The sequence below is a fragment of the Oryctolagus cuniculus genome, chromosome 6 (assembly GCF_964237555.1).
Source record: "Oryctolagus cuniculus chromosome 6, mOryCun1.1, whole genome shotgun sequence".
In the NCBI taxonomy this organism is placed as follows: domain Eukaryota; kingdom Metazoa; phylum Chordata; class Mammalia; order Lagomorpha; family Leporidae; genus Oryctolagus; species Oryctolagus cuniculus.
In genome coordinates, this window is record NC_091437.1 from 165,249,131 (window position 1) to 165,268,365 (window position 19,235).

General features: G+C 55.0%; 1 protein-coding gene and 1 long non-coding RNA gene across 3 annotated transcripts in view; both read right to left on the minus strand.

Annotated features, from left to right (window-relative positions):
* The window catches only part of TRAPPC9 (trafficking protein particle complex subunit 9), a 562,730-nt gene that overhangs the window by 240,511 nt on the left and 302,984 nt on the right, over positions 1 to 19,235 (minus strand). The gene's annotated exons all lie outside the window — the stretch shown is intronic.
* Positions 3,546 to 16,127, minus strand: LOC127490769 (uncharacterized). Its single transcript, XR_007919192.2, has 2 exons — positions 15,905 to 16,127; positions 3,546 to 15,860 (listed from the first exon to the last, which is right to left on the minus strand). It is a non-coding gene; the product is annotated as an uncharacterized lncRNA (long non-coding RNA).

Sequence of the window (19,235 nt, forward strand, 5' to 3'; positions counted from 1 at the left end):
AATTTGACACTGGAACCTAACGTTTGTATAAACCTAAACAAAGAAGAAATGGCCAGTATTTGGAGGCGGGGCCAGGAGACAGCGAACTGCGAGCAGCCTTTCGAGAGTTCAGGGAAAATGCACTTGTGAAAAATCTCTGCTTGTGTTTCAAAAATTTAACACCAAAATAAACTGATCTTTTTTTAAAGATTTATTTATTTATTTGAAAGGTGGAGCCACAGAGAGGCAGAGGCAGAGCGAGAGAAGGAGGGAGGGAACGGGAGAGGGAGAGAAGAAGAGAGGGGGAGAGAGAGAGAGAGATCATCCATCCACTGGTTCACTCCCCAGACAGCTGCAATGAGCAGAGTTGGGCTGATCCAAAGCCAGCAGCCAGGAGCTTCCTCCCAGTATCCCATGTGGGTGCAGGGGCCCAAGCACCTGGGCCATCTTCCACTGCTTTCTCAGGCCATAGGAGAGAGCTAAATCGGAAGTGGAACAGCTGGGGTCTGGAACCTGTGCCCATATGGGACGCCAGCACTGCAGGTGGCAGCCTCACCTGCTATTAGGCCACAGTGCCAGCCCCTACACTTATCTTTTCATTCCATTTTTCCACCACCTTGTTGGAGCCCCCTCAGGTAAGAGTTCAAGAAGGGGCTGGTGCTGTGGCCTAGTGCGTAAAGCCACAGCCTGCAGTGCCAGCATCCCATATGGGCACTGGCTTGAGTTCTGGCTGCTACACTTCTGATCCAGCTCTCTGCAACGGCCTGGGAAAGCAAGTAGAAGATGGCCCAAGTCCTTGGGCCTCTGCACCCGCGTGGGAGACCTGGAAGAAGCTCCTGACTCTGGATCAGCGCAGCTCTGGCCGTTGCAGACAATTGGGGAGTGAACCAACAGATGAAAGACCTCTCTCTCTCTCTCTCTCTCTCTCTCTGCTTCTCCTTCTCTGTGTAACTCTTTCAGATTAATTAATTAATTAATTAAAGAATTGCTCATCTTTGCTGACAAGACATTACATGACACCTACTCTAAGTGACAGCTGCACTGACAGTGTGCCAGGCTTCCCTCCGCACCCTCACAGGTGTCACCCTCACTGTCGCCTTGATGACAGCCACTCTAACAGGAGTCAGGGATCTTGCTGTGCTTTCCATCTGCATACGCGGAGTGGCTTCTCCTGCACCTGCTGGCCATTGGTATGCCCTCCTTTGAGAACTGCATGTTTAGATCCCTTGCCCGTGTTCTCGGTTGGAAGGTTTGTTTCGCTACTGAGTTGTGAGAACTCATAATATATTCTGGCTATGAAGCCCCTATCAGTTGCACAACTTCCAAATCTTCTCTCCCATTCTGCAGGTTCTGTCACCACACTGCTGTTTCCTTTGTTTTCCTTAGTTTGATGAAATCCCACTTGTCTCTTTTTGCTCATTTCCTGTGCTTTTGGGGTCCGAGCCAAAATGATTCTTGCCCATTCCCATGTTCTGAAGCATTTACCCTGTCTACTTCCAGCACTTTCAGACGTTCAGATCTTACACTCAGGTGTTTAATACACTTTGTTTTTGTACATGGCGAGAGGTGGGGTCTGGTTTCATTCTTCTGCACGTGGATATCCAATTTCCCCAGCAGCAGTTTTTGAAAAGGCTCCCCATTTCCAGGTGTGGTCTTCACACATTTGTCAAAGCTTCAGTTGGCCATAAAACTGTGGGCTGCTAAGATCTCTATTCTGTTCCACTGGCCCATGTGTCTTTTATGCTGATGCCATGCCATTCTAACTGCTGTAACTTTAGAATATATTTTAAGATTTAATTTATCTGAAAGTCAAAGAGAGAGGGGGAAAGAGAGAGAAAGAGAGATCTTTCATCTGTTGGTTAACTCCCTAGATGGCCACAGCAGCTGGGACTAGCCCAGGTCAAAGCCAGGAGCCAGGAGCCAGGAGCTTCTTCCAGGTCTCCCACATAGGTGCCAAGCCCCAGGTACTTGGGCCATCCTCCTCTGCTTTCCCAGGTGCATTAGCAGAAAGCTAGATGGGAAGTGGAGCAGCCGGGACTCAAACAGGTGTCCATATGGGATGCCAGCATTGCAGGCAGCAGCTTAACCTGCTACACCATGCAGGCACTATAATGCGTTTTGAAGTGAGACTGTGTAATTCTTCCTGCTTTTATTATTTAGGATCTTTAGTGGCTCCATAGAAATTTCTGGATTTTTTTTCCTGATTCTGTTAATAACATTCTTGGTATTTTGATAAGGATTGCAGTGAATTTATGAATGGCTTTCAGTAGTATAGACATTGTAGTGAAACAACTCATTCAAACTATGAACACAAGATGTCTTTCCACTTGTGGCCTCTGTTCCATTTCTGTAACCAGTGGTTTAGAGTTTTTATTAGAGACATTCTACCTCTAGCTAAATTTATTCTTGGTCATTTTGTTCATTTATTTGGTGGCTGTTGACACTGGGATTGCTTTCTTGATACATTTTTCAGATGGTTACCATTGGTGTGTAACAGCACTACTGATTTTTGTAGATTTTGTAGACTGCAATTTTACTAAATGTGTTTACTAGTTCTAATAGTTTTTGTCAGTATCTTTGAGGTTTTCTATATGTAAGATCTTGTCATCTGCAAAGAGTGACATTTTATTTCCTTTTTGCCAATTTGGTTGCCCTTTATTTCTTTCTCTAACCTAATTGCTCTGGCTAGGATTCCTAACACTGTTTTTCATAAAAGTGGTCGACGTGGGCATCCTTGTCTCATTCCAGGTCTGAGAGACAAAGCCTTCAGCCCTGTCCCAATCTGCAGGGTATTAGCTGTTGGCTTCTACGTTGAGATATGTTCCTTCTCTACCTAACTGGTTCAGAGTTTTTGTCATGAAGCAATGTTGGATTTTCCTAGAAACCTTTTCTGCAACTATTAGATGACTTCTCTCCTTCATTCTATCTGCTGTGTCACGTTTACTGAACTGCCCACGCTGAGTCACTCTTGCACACCCGGGGTGAACCCCACTTCATCAAGTGTGCCGTGCTTTGTTGAGGACTTCTGCCACTATGCTCACCAAGGTCTGTAGTTCTCGTTAGTTATGGCCTTATCTAGTTTGGGGATAAGGATAACCACAGCCTAGCACAGTGAGTTTGATAAAATTCCCTCTTTCTCAGGATAATTTAAAAATAATTAGTGTTAATTCTTCTTTAAATATTTGATAGAATTCAGCAGTGATGTCATATGGGATTTTCTTTGATGGACAACATTTTATCACTGATTCAGTTCTGTTACTATTGACTAGTGTGCTTATGTATTCTAGCTCTCCATGATTCAAACACTAAGTGTATCTGTCCACGAATTTGTCCATTTCTCCGCTTATCAAATGTATTGCCATATAATTGCTCACAATAATCTCTACCAATCTTCTGTGTTTCTAGGGTATGAATCCTAAAGTCTCCCTTCTCCTCACTGATTTTCAGTCTTCTCTTGTTTTTCTTAGTCTAGCTAAGGATTTCTCAATTTTATTTATCTTTTCTAAGAACCAGCTATTTGTTTCAGTGATTTTTTTGCATTTTCTTGAATCTATTTCACTTATTACTTCTCTGAGTTTTATTCTTTCTTTCCTTCTAGTTTTATATGGCCCAGCATGTACACTACTGTACACCCATCATGGGATATGAAATCACTCAGCTGAATGCATTTCTGTACACTCACGTTTATTTCAGCACTACTAGCAGACAAATAAAGATAAACAGAAACACCCACCAACAAGTGAAGGGGAAGATGACACAGTACAAGTACACAGTGGCGCACTACCCAGCCAGCAGAGAGGATGAATCCTGCCATCTGCAACAACACGGATGGTGCTGGGATCCTCACGCTATGTGACCCAGCCAAGCACAGAGGGTGCGCACCACATGGTCTCACTGATACTGGAGTCTGAAACAGCTGATCGCATGGGAAGCAAGGGTGCAGTGACAGTTACCCAGGCTGGGGAGGGGAGAGGGGGCAGGGATGGGGGAGGGTTGATTAAGAGGCTAAGCTACAGATAGATTCCAGTAAGGAGTGTAAGGAGTTCTGGCATTCTGTGGCACAACAGGGTAGCTCCAGATAATGACAATGTGCGGTGTCCATCTCTTTAACAAAAAAAGGCAAGAAAGGACCCTGAACGTTTTCAACATGTTAAATGCTTGAGAGGATAGACATGTATACTCTGGATATTACACAATGTATTCATGTATCAAAATATCACATAGTACACTATAAATATGCATAATTTTATGTAAGTTAAATTCTTTTAAATATTTAAGAAATAAAGACCTTAGCCTCAATAAGGCAATAAAAAGAAATGAAAAGGCACAAATTGTTAGAAATAAAGGAGGAAAATTATCACTATAGGTGATATACTTGCATGTGTAGAAAACACGATGGAATCTTCCAAAGAAATTTCTAGAAGTAATATGTTAATTTGGTAAAATAACAGGATACAAGGGCATCAAATACCAAAGGGTACTGTACTTCTAAATCCTACAAACAAGCATTTGAAAAATCCACAAGGTCCTAAACAGCAAACTGAAGAATCCATCTGATGAGTGATGCACTCTGCCAGCGGCTGAAAGGAAAGCACACCCAAGGAACGGGGAAACAGCCTGGTCACGCAGTGGAGGCCGAGTGCGGTCCAACTCATCAGGACGCCACACGTTCTCAACCACAACCGACTTCCAGGCTTCCAGACGTAAGAACACATAAATACCCACAGAAAATCATGTGCACACAGAAAGTCTGGTCCAAGGGCTTTCAAAGCAGCCTTCTCATGAGGGTCTACATCTAGAAGAATCCAAGTGTTGGCCTGAGCATATAGTGTATTCTTACAACGGCACAATAATTCAGCAATACAAAGTAAGGGAAAAAAACACTGAAATATACAATGACATAATGGACCTGAAAACAACAATAAAAAACTAATTAGTCGAGCAAAAACAGTCAGACAGGAGAGCGCACATACAGCCTCTGGTCTGGGGACAGGCAGAAGCGAGCTGCAACTCTCTGGGAGGCCAGAGGGGAGCCTTCTGAGGGACCCACACAGGTGAACGCACGGACGACTACAGGCGTCAGGATCCATCAGCCCGGAACTCCACGTCTGTTTTTTATTTCACATGAGTTATAGCTCAGTAAATGAATGCTACCTAGATAGAAACATTAATCAATCTGAAGCAAACTGAAATCCACAGCCCAGCGATCCTACCACTTCCTGTTTTCCACAATCCTTTTCCTTCCTCTTAAAGAGACCTTAGTGTAACTGCGGTTGACGGGAATAAATGCCTTACATTTTTGGATATGCCTTACATTTCACTGCCGCTCATGTTCCCTGTTACACAAGCAGGCTAAAACTGGACAGTCCTGGTGAGAACAGCGCGTGTGGTGTGGCACTGTATCTTGCAGCCTTTGCACTCGTGCACCTGTGCAGGTGCACCTCGCACGAGACACAACTCTTTCTGGGGGAGACTCTGGGGCACTTTCTTCACGCACTCTGCTGTGCCTGAATTTTGGCGGTGGAAATCAGGCTGGTCCTTAGACAAGCCGTGTGTAAAACAAGTGAAGCAACAGAGACGGCGGCTCCTCCTCTCCGTTCAGGGAGCACATTCCGGCCACAGGCTCCCTTGACAAGGCCTCTCTTCCCCGCGCCCTCCTCAGAAAGCTCCTGCAGACCTCAGCCGGCCTCAGAGCCACCTGCTCCCTGGGCCAGGAGCAGGCGCTGCACCTGCTCCCGGCCACCAGCTTCTCCCCTTCAGAAGACAGCCCAGGGCCCGCAGGGGTTCAGACAGGCCGTGGGGTGTGTGCGCCTCACGCCAGGCTGCAGGCTGCGATCACACCCAGCTCTGCAGTGAAACAGAGAAGCTCCTGGGAGGCGAAACGAGACAGACTTTTAAATGCCCGCAGGTTGCACAACCACACGGGCTACCACACGGGCTTGGATACTGTCTTCCCAGGAAAGCAGTCCTTCGTGGGGAGGGCTGGGATCTGCTAAGAGCAGCCATGCTCCATCGATGCTGCTCCCTGCCTGCTCCCTGCGACAGCCTGAGCTGCCCCACAAGGATGCAGCACTGCCTCCCTCAGCACAGAAGCCTCGCCCCCGCCCCAGCCGAGCAGAAGTCTCTGCAGGAGTCCCAGAGCTGGACAGACCCAGCACGCAGGTGTGCGCACGGCAGGGTCCAGCCAGGCTCGCCGAGCTGGTTCTGAAGTCCACTGGCGCACTCCCGTGTGAATACAGACTCTGTCCTACCACATGCAAACACCCTCACCAACACTCACACATGGCACAGCCTGTCCCCCAGCTCTGCACCTGGCCCCCCATCCATTGCAGCTTCTGCACGAGACCCCCTGCCGAGAGCTACACCTGCGCAGAACTGAGGCTGAGAAACCCAGCTCCTCGAGTGTCCCTGCTCGCAGGGAACCTTGACCTGCAGGCAAATTCCATTTGTCCACCCGATAATGAGTAGCAGACGCTTCTCCAAAACGTCCTCATTATCTTAGCTCCACTGGCCGAGTCACCAGGAGATTTGGTCCAGTTTACCAGGAAGATCGGGGATTGGAGCTAACCCAGTAATACCGCTTACTGGACATGTGGGCGGGGCCAAGTTCTGAGCACTTCACCACTGGTCCTGGAAACCACCCCACACCCCATCACACATACCTGCCCCACTTTGGGACAAGGCTCACAGACCACCTGTGCACAGAGAGAGAGAACAGCTGGGCACTCCCAGCACCCCGGCTCTCCTCTGAGGTCCCCTGCCCATCTTCCCAGCAAGCTGCCCACAGAGACAGACGGCCGGCAAGCTCACCTGAGCCCACTTCCTCAGGCACAGATGGATTCCCTGGGACCCACCAGGCTCGGGGAGCCAGGCTGGTGTGACTCTGAGGGCACGAGAATGAGCCGGTAGAGGCTGACAGGCTGATGTCCAGCCTGCAGGGCTGAGAGGAGCCCACTCAGAGAAAGAGAATGAACTGTGGTCCTGCGGGAGCAAGTCATAAGACGCTCACTGCCAGGGGAGGGGCCATTTCCCTTCACCAAGGAAACAGAGGCACAGGGAGGTGAGGTGGTCCGTCCCCAGTCCCATGATTGCAAGCTGGGCAGCTGGACTCAGGCCCGGGCAGCCTGCTGTCCCCATCCAGCACTTGGCCCCAGGCTCCCTCTTCCTCATCTGGCATCCCCCTGCAGAATCCGCCTTCCCTCCAACTCCCCTGTTGTACTGTGATGGCCCCGGGCCCCACACTGGACCTGGCAGGTACTGCACACCAGCAATCGGGGAAGAAGCAAAGCCCAGCAGGATGGGCGTGCCCTCCTCCCAGGCTTCCCCTGGGCTTGCACAGAGCGGGGCCTTTCATACTCACCTGTGCACAGGCAGCTACTCTCCCACCACCAAAATACTACCGCCAAGGGTGCTTCCTGGAGCAACGGAAAGAGGTTCGCCCGGGAGGATGACGGACAGCCTTGGTGTACAGTCGCAGACAGGGAAATAATTAACCGGGGTGATTGAGATAAGCGTCAAGATGAAAGCCGGTGGGAAGTTCACAAGTGCGGCTGAGATGCGACATGAGGGCCTCTGAAGTCTGCTTCAAAGAGTCCTGAGTGGCTGCCTGGCCCACCGCGAGTGCCCTGCCCACCGCGAGTAGGTTACAAAAATAACAGGACTGAACCAACTCCTCCCATCCAAGCACTGCTCCCCTCAGTGGTCTTCTCTCCACTATGGGGAGCCCCCACTGCCCTGGACAGGGGCCAACCCCAGCCCTTGCAGGGCCTTGCGTGTGCAGGTCTGTGCCCCCCCACACACACACACAGACACACCCAGTCCCACGTGCTATCCACTCTAGAATTCAGCCACAGATCACTGTCCACTGCCAGCCCTGGCTGCAGCTGCCTGCTCTGTGCAGAGGGAATGCCTGCCTTCCCCATGGCCACCTCCTCGGGACACCCCCCAGGCATTCACAAACACTTCCTTTGCCACAGCTCAGAGAGCAGCCACCAGGAACTCAGTGCCCAAGATCACATAGCTGGGGAGTGCAGGAACCCGACCTGGGACTCACCCGAGGTGTCCCACCCCACGACCATCAAAGAGTCCTGCCTCTGTGAAGCAGGAATGAGGGGGCGAGAGCCTGGCACGACTCGATCCCCTACGAGAACAAACGATGGCTCATGGACTTACTCCTGCACCCACTGCCTGTGTTCTCATCAAGAACACACAGGGCACGGGCTCCGAGACCAGCTTTAGAGCCGGCACCCGAGACTTGGCTGAGATCAAAGGAAGAAGGGCACACGAAGCACTCGGTACACTGTATCTGCTCAGTAACCACTGCTTTCATAGCCAAAGTTAGGAAAGCACTTTAAGTGCCCTGCACACTAACTGACCCTTAACACCCACCGATCTCAGCAAGCTGAGCACCTCCAAACTCTGCAATCAGCAACTTGTTCTTATCAACACGTCCTGGCAGGGCCTCCAGGTCTCTGCTCCCTGAAGGGGGGCCCTGTGTGGGAACCACCCCTGGGGCCATCAGGCTGACCACCAGTCTTGGGAAGAAGGGGGTGTCCAGCACAGCAGTGCCTGAAGGACAAGCTCTCGACGTCCAACACCTGGAGGGAAGGCTGCTGGCAGAAACACTAAGCTGCTGGACATGACGTGGAGGTCAAGCCCAACCCCTCCTGGGCCAGACTCATTTGCCAGTGACTCCCAGGGGTCACCAGGGGCATCGCAGCCACAGTCAGCATCCTGCAGTCCTCCCAGCTGGCTGTGCTTCCCTTCCAAGACCGCCCTGGTCATGAAGCACAGAGAGTGCTCGCACAGAAGCACTGGTCATCCTGGAGGGGCCCCACACGGAGCCCCGCCTCAGAGAGGCTTCTCTCCACTGACTGCTGGGCAGTATGCTAGCTCGCGCGCTCTCTCTCTCTGCACCAGGCACAGCCTGGGGCACCAGCTCTCTCACCCCACCTGCCACTCTGAGCTCACAACTGCCCAACCTGTGGTGGGAGCAGTACCTGCAGGGAGCCCCACCCACAGCCCCCTCCAGCCCAGTCCCTGACTGCCCACCATGCACAAAAGGGAACTCCACAACACATCAGCCAACCAGTGAGGGCAGCAGCAGAGACGTGAGGTCAGGATGGCTACGGAGGCCACACACCGTCATGCTGTACCTCAAAGCAGAGCCTCCTCACGGCTTGCACCACCACACTGGGGTCCAGCACGGTCCAAGGAGCAGTCTGGAAGGACTAACACCGTGCTCTCAGCTGCTGGCCAGCCGGGCGCTGTGGCAGCCCTCACTCCACGAGTGCCCCAGCAGGGCGAGGGCACGGCCACCAAGCCCATGTCCTCTATGCTCCAGCATGGGGTCTGGCAGGGGCTGCCCGTGAAGTAGCACGGACAAGGCCAGCTCTCCCGCTGCTGCAGCGTGCGGCTGGGCAGCTTGCTTCGGTTCCTGGATCTCAGGTCCCTCGCTCCCGAGACAGGGCTACCACTAAGGAGCTGGTTAGCTTGGCGCCAAGATGAGATCACAGCTAGTCGCCTTCTTCCTTGTACCAGGCACCCCCAAGCATGGCTGCTGACCACCAACCGAGGCCCAGCCCCGAACGCTTCATTCAAACAGTGACCACACAAAACAACTCATGGGAATGGAGTCCCGGAAACCAAATCTGGTGGCCATGCCAGAACACCACGGAGTCTCCAAGCTGCTGTGTGCCTGCCCCAGGAGCCAAGCTACTCTGAGATTTGAGCATCTGAGACACAGTCCGCCTGTAGCCATCTGACCAGAGACTGATGCCCATCTTCAACCCCACAGCCAGCCATGCCTGAGAGCAAACGCAGGTGAGCACAAGAGCTGGTCTCAGTGACAGTTTCCGTAACCCGCATCAGGGAGACGCTAAATGAACAGCGAGGGGACCTTCTCTGGGCTGGGGCAGACACCAGCCAATCGAGGGCCACTAGAGCACGGCTCTTCCAGTGGCGACATGGGAGACTGGAAATGCGATGGCCGTCTCTAGTTCCGACACAGGTCCACGACCTAATAGCTGTGTCTTCATCAAGCAACAGCTCCCACAGAGAAGGGGAATGAGAAAGAGGAAGTGCAGGAGAGACGGGAGAAAGTGGTCCGCTCCCTGTAAGCTCAGCATTACCTTCAGGCCTTCTAACAGAACCCAACGGACCCTTACTGCGCCGTGTGCCGTGGAAAATCCACCAGAACACGAACCTCACATTCCCCAGTGAGATTTTTCTAAATTTTATTGACGAGTATAACATGCCTAGCACTTGGAATATACCCATAAATAAAACAACAAACTTACCTCTGTAAGGGCAGAAAAACAACAACAACAAAGACATAATGATTAGGAACACAAGGGGGCTTCAGGAATTCGTGGAAATGCGTGTCATGAAAAACAACGTATGCGTCACAGAACGTTCTTGCATCAAGATCAACTCACACGAGCACGTTACATGCCTGAACAGGTACACCGTAAGGCACTAAGAAGGAGAAGCCATCAGTCTGAGAGTCCCACAGAGCAACACAAATCCTGCTAGAATTAAAGCACGAACACACATCAGTGTGGCGGGGAAGCTTGGGTGGGAGAACGGTGAGATCGGCGACGCGTGACGCGCAGTTTGTGGGAACAGTGTCCCCCAGAGCAGTCAGCAGGCTGCAAGCAGATTAACTCCTTTCAGGAACAGCTGGGCGTCGCCGAGGACGGAGTGGACCATCCTCACGGGCTTGGGAGGGAACATCAACCTCACCCACGCGCTCGCTGAAGAGGACCGGTGATCGGCAGGAGAAACGGCAACACCACAGACATCTCGGGTGGCCCAGCTCACCCAATTCTGACGGCAAAACGAAAGCTGCTTCACGGTGCCACAGCGGCTGCGCCCAGACCGTCTGCAGACGCTTCCCTGAGGAAGCCGTCAACAGCTGGGATCCGGTCCCGAAGCGCTGCTTCCAAGAACTGGAGCAGGGCAGGCACGCGGCTCTCCCAGGGCAACGCTGAAGACACAGCACAATCCAACAGCAGCTACCGGGGGCAGACGCGGTCCAGCCCAGGGCAAACGTCAGGCAGCAGCTTTGGGGGACGCCCAAGGCACGGTGCTCGCTGACTTCCTGGAGGACTGCTGTTGGGAGAGGGTCTCGAGGAGGTGAGCCCAGCTCCAGCGGAACACCTTCCAGGACAGTGTCCCCAGGGTCCTTCTCCACCACGATGACGCTCTGCCCATGCCTCGAGCCTGACCCAGGTGACTCTTCTGAGCTTCTGCTGGGAAAGTGAATCAGGTAAATCCACTTACAGTCCTGACATGGCTCCTTCGGACTTCTGTTTCCCAGCCTTAAAACATCTTTAAAGGGCACCCATTTCTCTTTGGTTTATGACGTAAAATGGACCACACAGACGTGGCTAAATTCCCAGGGCCCTCAGCTCTTTGGAGATGGACTCAGTGGCTGGAGTCATCACTTAGCAAAAGAGTCTTGAGCTGTGTGCAGAAATAAGGTCTTCATTTTGATCTTTTAATTCCATGTTTCCACAAACCTTTTGAAGTACCTCCATGCAGTATGTTACAAAATGAGAAGTGCTTTGGAAGAAAAAAAAAGTAGAGGAAAACAGGAGCTGCGAAGGAGGTGCCAGGAGAGAGGAGGATGGGCTGCCATGTTAAGTGGGGCACGCGTACTCAGAATTTTAGAGGTTAGCAGGGACCTGAGGAGGGGAGGAAGCCATCCTTGTGGAGATACAGGTCCCCAGCACCTCAGGAAGAGGCAAGAGCCTCTGCAGACGGTGAAGTGCAAGTGTTCCCACAGGCCTGCTCCCCCAACATGCTCCACTGGCGCACCTGCGCCGAGTGCCAGACAGGAGAGAGGAAAACTGGAGGAGGCGGGGAGGTGGGTGAGGAGCGCCTTCAGGCACCGGCAAGAATTTCAGATTTCACTCCAGGCAGCTAGGGGACCTCTGCCGAGCGCTAACGGGGTCACCCTGGCTGCTGCGCTGACAACAGAACAACCGCAGGGAGAAAAGCCCCAAACACTCAAGTTCTTAGGAAATTACTGCAAGGATCCAAGTGCGCCTAGCAGTGGCCAGGAACAGTGAAGCAGATGAGAAGTAGCTGGGTTTGGAGTATGTCTTAGAGACAAAAATAAAAAGAATTCACTAGAAGACTGGGTATGGGTATGAAGTTTAAACAAAAAAGCTGAGAACGACTCCAAAATTTCTGGCCTGAACAACTGGAGGGATGGAGTTGCCATCGGCAAAGATGGGGGAAACTGCAGAGCAACTGTGCGGCCGGCAATCCGTGTGCTCAAGTGTGGGACGCCTGGGCCACCAAGTAGAAGCACTGCTCCCAGGACGGCGAGCGAAGGCAAAGCGCAGATTCTCCTCATCCGGTGCTGACCGCTGCAAACATGCATACGATCACGGAGCGAGCAGGGGCCCAGCAGGACCTGGGATGACACCACCCCAATAAAAGTCGGGGGGGGGGTGTCCTTCAGCTCCACCCACAGCAAGGGCCCAGGACTTGTTTCAAAATGAGGTGAGCGAGCCGGCTCGGCCCGCGGTGTGTGCAGCAGGGAGCCATTTGCACTCCACAGGAAAAGACCTGCCCAGGTTCCTGGTGAGTGCCAGAAGGGCAGCTGGCAGGAGGGGCTTCGGCCTAGGTCCCTGCCATGCAGCTGTGGACTGGTGGCCATCGGCAAGGTGGCTGGAGACCTGCACAGGTCCTGTGTGTGGCTGGCACCATGCCACCATCCGCAGAGGGAGGACGCCCATCTGGGTCTCTGCTTGGTGGGAGACTGTCACAGGCAGCAGGACAGGCATGCCCACCAGGTCCTCCTCCACGGGCAGAGTAGTTGTGCCCTGGCTGCCCTGGCAGGGCCACAGCTGTACCAGCATCTGCAGGTCAGGAGGCACACTGGAATCCTCCCCTGGCCAGTTCTCAGGGTAAAAACTCTTGCCCCTGCTCCAGGTCCTCTGTCTGTGCCACAGTCTACAGGGTAAGGAGGCCCCCAGATCTGAGCCATAGTGCAGGCCACAGGGTAAGAACACCATCCAGGTCCTCAGTGCAGGGCCGTGGCCACACTGTGGTCACCAGGACAGCAGCCCAGATACTAGCCATGCCACAATCCACAACAAATGCTGACCCAGGTTCCAACCACGTGGAAATCCACAGGGCGAAACACATGCCTAGGTTCTAGCCAGGTCAAAATCCAGGGCAAGTACATGGGCCCAGGTCCTTCCACGCCATCATCCACAGGGTTAAAAACGTCCTCCCAGGTCCTAGCCATGTTGTAATCCACAGAGTACTACTGCTCACCCTGGTCCTAGCCGTGCCGCAATCCAGAGTAGAATTCCTGACCCAGAGCGTGGCTGTGCTGCAATCCATGGAGTAAGTAACAACTCCTGCCCAGATCCTGTCTGAGCTGTATAATCCACAGAGCAAGAACACTCTCCCAGATCCTAGCCAAGCTGTAATCCAGAGGAAAAATCCCTGCCCAGAGCCAGGCTGTGCTGCAATCCACAGGGAAAACAAACAAACAAACAAAAAACCAAAAACCTGCCGCCCACAGCTTAGGACACAGGTCCTAGCTGTGTTGTAATTCCCGCAGTGAGAACACAAATCCAGATCCTGGGGTAAAAATGCCAAGTTTTGGTCGAGCGGCTACCCATCGGGAACAAATGCCTGCCGGGGGGCCTTGTGGCACAGCCGGTTAAATCTCCTCGCCAGCTGGAGCGCAATCCAGCTCCCTGCTCACGCGCCTGGGAAGGCAGGAAGATGAGTGCCTGGCCCTGCCGCCCACGGGGAGACCAAGATGAGTGCCTGGCGCCTGGCTTTGGTCTGATCCAGACCTGGCCGCTGCCACCATCTGGGGAGCGAATCAGCAGATGGAAGATCTTTTTCGCTCTGTCATCTTTTCTTTCAAATAAATCTTTAAAAAAAAAAAAAAAGTCCCACTAACCATGCTGCAATACACAGAGTAAAAACATAGATGGAGTGGAGACTCCGCCCAGCCCTAGGCAGGCTGAAATTCTTGGAGTACCAGCACCCGCCCTGGCCCTAGCTGGGCCCCATCCATGGAGCAAAGCCGACCGTCCAGATCTCAGCCGTGCAGAAATCCACGGTGTGAAATCTGCGGCCCATGGAGTCAAATGCCCTGCCAGGCCCTGGCCGCGCCGAAATCCACGCCGACGTGAAGACCCTAGGCCGCTGCAATCCACAAAGGAAAACGGCCTGCCAGGTCCCAACAGCGGGGCAATCCGGGGCAGAAGTCTCCCGCCCAGATCCCAGCCAGAACCCAAATCTCTGCGTAGAATTGCCCGCCTAGACCATAGCCTTGCGCAATCCGCAGGATAACAATGGCCCACGAGATCCTAGCCGGCCCGGAATTCACAGAGTAAAATCATCCACACAGACCATGGTCGGGCGGCAACTCCAGGTGGTCCCTGGTATGCAGCTGCGCCCACAAAGCAGTCCCCAGAGGAAGGACGCCCGCCCAAGTCGGAGCCACGCCGCCACCCCCAGGGCAGGCGTCCGTGCAAGTTCAGCCGAGCCACCACCTGCATCCTCCTTCCGCAGTTCTCGGGGTGGAAACCGTCCTTGGTCAGGCCACAGGGGGCAGGGGAAGTTAAGGAGGCCCAGGATCCCGCTGCGTGGCTGCGCCATGACGCAGTGAGCGGAGCAAGGACGCGAGCCCAGGTCCTAGTCACGATGCGGTCTGCGGAGCAAACACAGACGCCCAGGCCCCCGCCGCGCTGCCGCTCGCAGCGGCAAAATGCCCACCCAGGTCCTCGGCGCACGGCTGTAGACACGCCGCAGTCCACACGGTAGGGACACGCGCCCCGGCCCCAGTCGCGCCACAACCCACAGGGTGAAGACGCCCTTCCGGCTCCTGTCCGTGCGGCACTCCGGAGCATGGACGCGTTCGCCCGGGGCCCCTGCGCGCCGCTGCTGCCCCGCCTGCTGCAATCTGTAAGACAAAATCCGCCCAGGTGCGAGCCAAGCCGCAATGCGTAAAATGAGGAGGTCCGCCCAGGTCCGGGCCGTGCTGTAATCCTCGGCGTAGCGACGCCCGCCGCGTCCCCGCCGCGCCACGATTCGCAGGGTGAAGACGCCCACCCAGATCCTTGCCGCGCCGCCATCCACGGAGTGACAACGCCCGCCCAAGTCCTCCCCGTGCCGCAATCCACGGAGTAAAAAGGATCGCCAGGTCCTCGCCATGCCAGCCTCCGCACGCTAAAACCTTGTGCTGGAGGCGCTGGCGAGCTGAGCTGCAGTCCGCAGGACAAAGACTCCCCGCTGGGTCCTGCTGTGCGGCGACTTAGTCCCAGCGAAGCGGTGACCCGCGGAGTAAACACCTACACCCAGCTCCTGGCCGTGCCGCGATCCGCGGCGTAAACGCGTCTACTCAGGTCCTAGTTAAGCGGCAACCCTAGGCGTAGACACGTCCACTCGGGTCCTAGCTAAGCGGCAATCCGCAGCGTAAACACGTCCACTCGAGTCCTAGTTAAACGGCGATCCGCGGCATAAACACGTCAACCCGGGTCCTAGTTAAGCGGCGATCCGCGGCATAAATGCGTCCACCCGGGACCTGACCGTGCCGCGATCCACGGCGTAAACACCAATAACCGGATTCTAGCCGAGCCGCGAGCCGCGGCTTAAACAGCTAGACCCTGGTCCGAGGCCGATTCGCGAGTCACGGCGTAAACACGTCCACCTGGGTCCTGGCCGTGCTGCGATCCACTGTGTAAACACCTAGACCCGGGTCCTAGCTGAACCGCGAGCTGCCATGTAAACAGCTAGACCGCGTTGCTGCGTAAACACGTCCACCGGGGTCCTAGAGGCGATCCGCGGCGTAAGCACGTCCACCCGGGTCCTGGCCGTGCTGCGATCCGCGGCGTAAACACCTAGACCCGGGTCCTGGCCGTGCTGCGATCCGCGGCGTAAACACCTAGACCTGGGTCCTGGCTGTGCGGCGAGCCGAGGCGTAAACACAGGCAGATAGACGGCGTAGACACATCCACCTGGGTCCTGGCGGTACCGCAATCCGTGGCGTCAACACCTGCTCCCGGGTCCTAGCAGAGCCGTGATCCGCGGGGTGCAAACATCTGCCAGAACGATTGGTGCCGTAATCCACAGCGCAAAACGCCCGCCCCGAGCCCCGCCACACCGCAACCTACAGGGCAAAATCGGCCTCCCAGATCCTGGGTGTCGTGCCACCACCGTGCGTAAGTTCCCGGGGTACGAAGCCGGCGCAGGTTCGCCCTGCACAGCCGGCCGGGCACCAGCGCCAGAGAAGGTCCTCAGCTCTCGGCTACAGCCGTGCCGCAGTCTGAGGGGTGGAAACCGCCGCCTGCGTCTTATGGCCCTGCTGCAGCTGTGACGCACACAGCTGGGTTCCAGTCCCCGCCCAGGTCCGCGGTGCGCAGCCGCAGCTGCACCGCCACCAGGATGTAGGACACCCGCTGGATCCTCCAGCACAAACACGTCCGCGGCGGGCCTTGCCCTCAGTCAGTCCACAGGAGAAAACACCTGCCCAGGTCCACGGGTGTAGCGCAGCCACGCCGCAGTCCATTCCAGCCCTTGGTGCTTGGTGGTAGCCCTGGCGCACACGGCAGGATAGGGGTGCCCACCCAGGTCCTTCGTGGGCAGCCGCAGCTGTACCGTTGACCGCTGCTGGGTCCTCAGTGTGCAGCCACTGCCCTCTGCCGGGCGCTGTGGTGCGCAGCCCGCCGACAGCGGACAGAGGTCCATCCACAAGGGCGTGTCTAGGTCTTGCCGCGCGCTAGGCCCCAGGCACCCTCCCTCCCCCTAGGCACTGCAGGGGTGTCCCAGCGAATCAGATGAGGAGCGGACGCTGCTTTGGGGTGGCCCGCAAACTTGGGCAGGAGCAGGCGCGGGGCTCCCCCGGGACACCTCGCTTGGTGGCGGCGGCACCGCGCTGGACCAGGTTTTGCGCGGGGCCCTCCCTGCGGCTTTCGGGAACGCTGTTCCGCTAGCTCCCCGAGGCGGCTGTCAGTGAGAGCGCAAGAGCGCCCCCTGGAGGGTGCTGCGAAAGGAACAACTTCCACCCTAAGCCGAAGGCAAGTGGGCCCTCCGCGCTCCGCTGCCAGCCTGCGCGGTCTTCCCGTGGGCAGCTGTACGCGAGCATTTCAAACACGTTTTTACGTGCTTGGGGGAAAATGTGGAAGCTCCATGTACCTGGGGCTTGGGCTGGTTTTATGAAGGCCCCCCACACACACCTCCATCAGGGGAAGGCGTGACCGTGGTGGAGGCGGGGAGACACGACGCCACACGGCGCGGCGGCCTGGCACTGTGGAATGTCTGGTCCCTGCTGCATCTGGATTTGCTCCTGCCAGTCGGCAAGCTGTCTTCCGCAGCTGTCCCAGGACCTCTGCGACGCTCTCCGGCGTTCGAGGGGAGCTTGCTTTGTTGTCCGGGTTAGTCATCGGACGTGCAGCTCGAGCTAGAGATTGGTTTTGACTAACAGCGGTTTGTCGACACGAGTGTGAGGTCTGGAGCTACTGCCAGGGGTTACCACACAATTCAAAATGACTGCTGCTCTCCAGGCTTAACACCCTGTGTGTTCACTTTAATTTTTAAAACTCCATCTAGTGTGTTTTCCTGACTACTCAGGTGGAACTAGAAAATGAGAGGGGATAGACGCAGGTAAATTTAATTGAAATTCTTAGTCTGGGCTGCAGGGAAGTTCTCAATCTTCTCAATGTCTTAAGTAGTGCTGAATAAATAATAAAATACCGACTGAAAAGGAAAACCCAAGAGGCGTGAGCGGAGGGAGCAGGTGGCCGGTGGTCTCCCTGCCGGGTCTCTCTCTGTCTAGCGCTCAGCTCCAGGTTGCTTCTGCTGCAGTGGGCAGAGGGAGAGTGGAAGGAGGGGCCCTGGGAGAACCCCTTCGAGCCAGGCTGCAGCATCCTCAGGAGTGGGCGGTGCACTCCAAAGTCGCTGAGGGAGCCTGCGCTGTGGCGTGGTGGGCTAAGCCTCAGCCTGCAATGCTAGCATCCCTTATGGATGCTGCCTCGTGTCCCAGCTGCTCCTCTTCTGATCCGGCTCTCTGCTGTGGCCTAGGAAACCAGTGGAGGATGGCCCATGTGCTTGGGCCCCTGCACCCACATGGGAGAGCTGGAAGAAGCTCCTGGCTCCTGGCTTCGGATCTGTCCAGCTGAGGCCATTGCAGCCGTTTGGGGAGTAAACCAGCAGATGGAAGACCTCTGTCTCTCCCTCTCTCTGTAACTCCGCCTCTCAAATAAATAAATTGTTAAAAAAGAAAAGACACTGAAAGCCTGTGTCTTGCGTCTGATGCCATGTTGCTGCAGGACTGTGGGAAACTCCTCCCAGTTCTGTGCCTCTCACTGTGCCCACCTGCAGAGTGAGGACACTGGCCGGCCCTGCTCCACCTCCACACTCTGGGGTTCCCAGCTCCATAGAGCCAGGATCGTGACTCACCAGGACACACACAATCTGCACCATGCAGACGGCACATAAAGAAGTGAGGAGTGCGGGCGGCCAGGAATGCCACTGGCAGAGAGGACTCCAAGACTGTTCCGCCTCTCCCCAGCACGGATGAGGAGACTCAGGTCTGAGAGGGGACGGCACAGGTGAGCCCTGCGGTCTCCCAGGCTCAGCAGAGCAGCGCTCTCCTCAACTCCTCCACCTCTCTCTCCTGCATCCGTGGGCGTGCGCTCGGGAGGCATGTCTTTTCTCAGAAGCTCTCTGCAAGCATGTTGCTGGGACACTCACCTCCCTGCACCTCAACTACCCCCTCTGCAAACCAGGACTGAAGACAAGACCTGCCTTGGGAAACTGCCGATGAATGTGAGAAGGAAGGCGGTACAGGCAGGAGTCCTCCCCAGGGGGACTCTGTCCCCCAGCCCCCGGGGACCTCTGCCAATAACTGGGGACATTCCAGTTACCACAGCTGGTGAGGGGTAAGGGGTGAGGGTGAAGGGCTGCCTGTCCCTGGTGGTACGGCAGTCAGGGGTGCTGCCAAAGGGGCTGTGCTCTAGAGCCCCCACGACATGAAACGTCCAGCAGGGAGGTGTCGGGGTGCTACTGCTGGGACCCCACAAGCAAAGGGCTGGAATCCAGGGAGCAGCGATCCACAGAGGGGGTGTGACATTGTTGATGGCCCTTTAGGACCCCAAAGCACACTTCTAGGGGCTGTCTTGGCTTCACACAACAACCCTTAGATACACAACTACTATTCCTTTTCTTTTCTAACAGATCAAATCCTGAGGTTTCAGGAGCCAGTGTGACTGACCGGC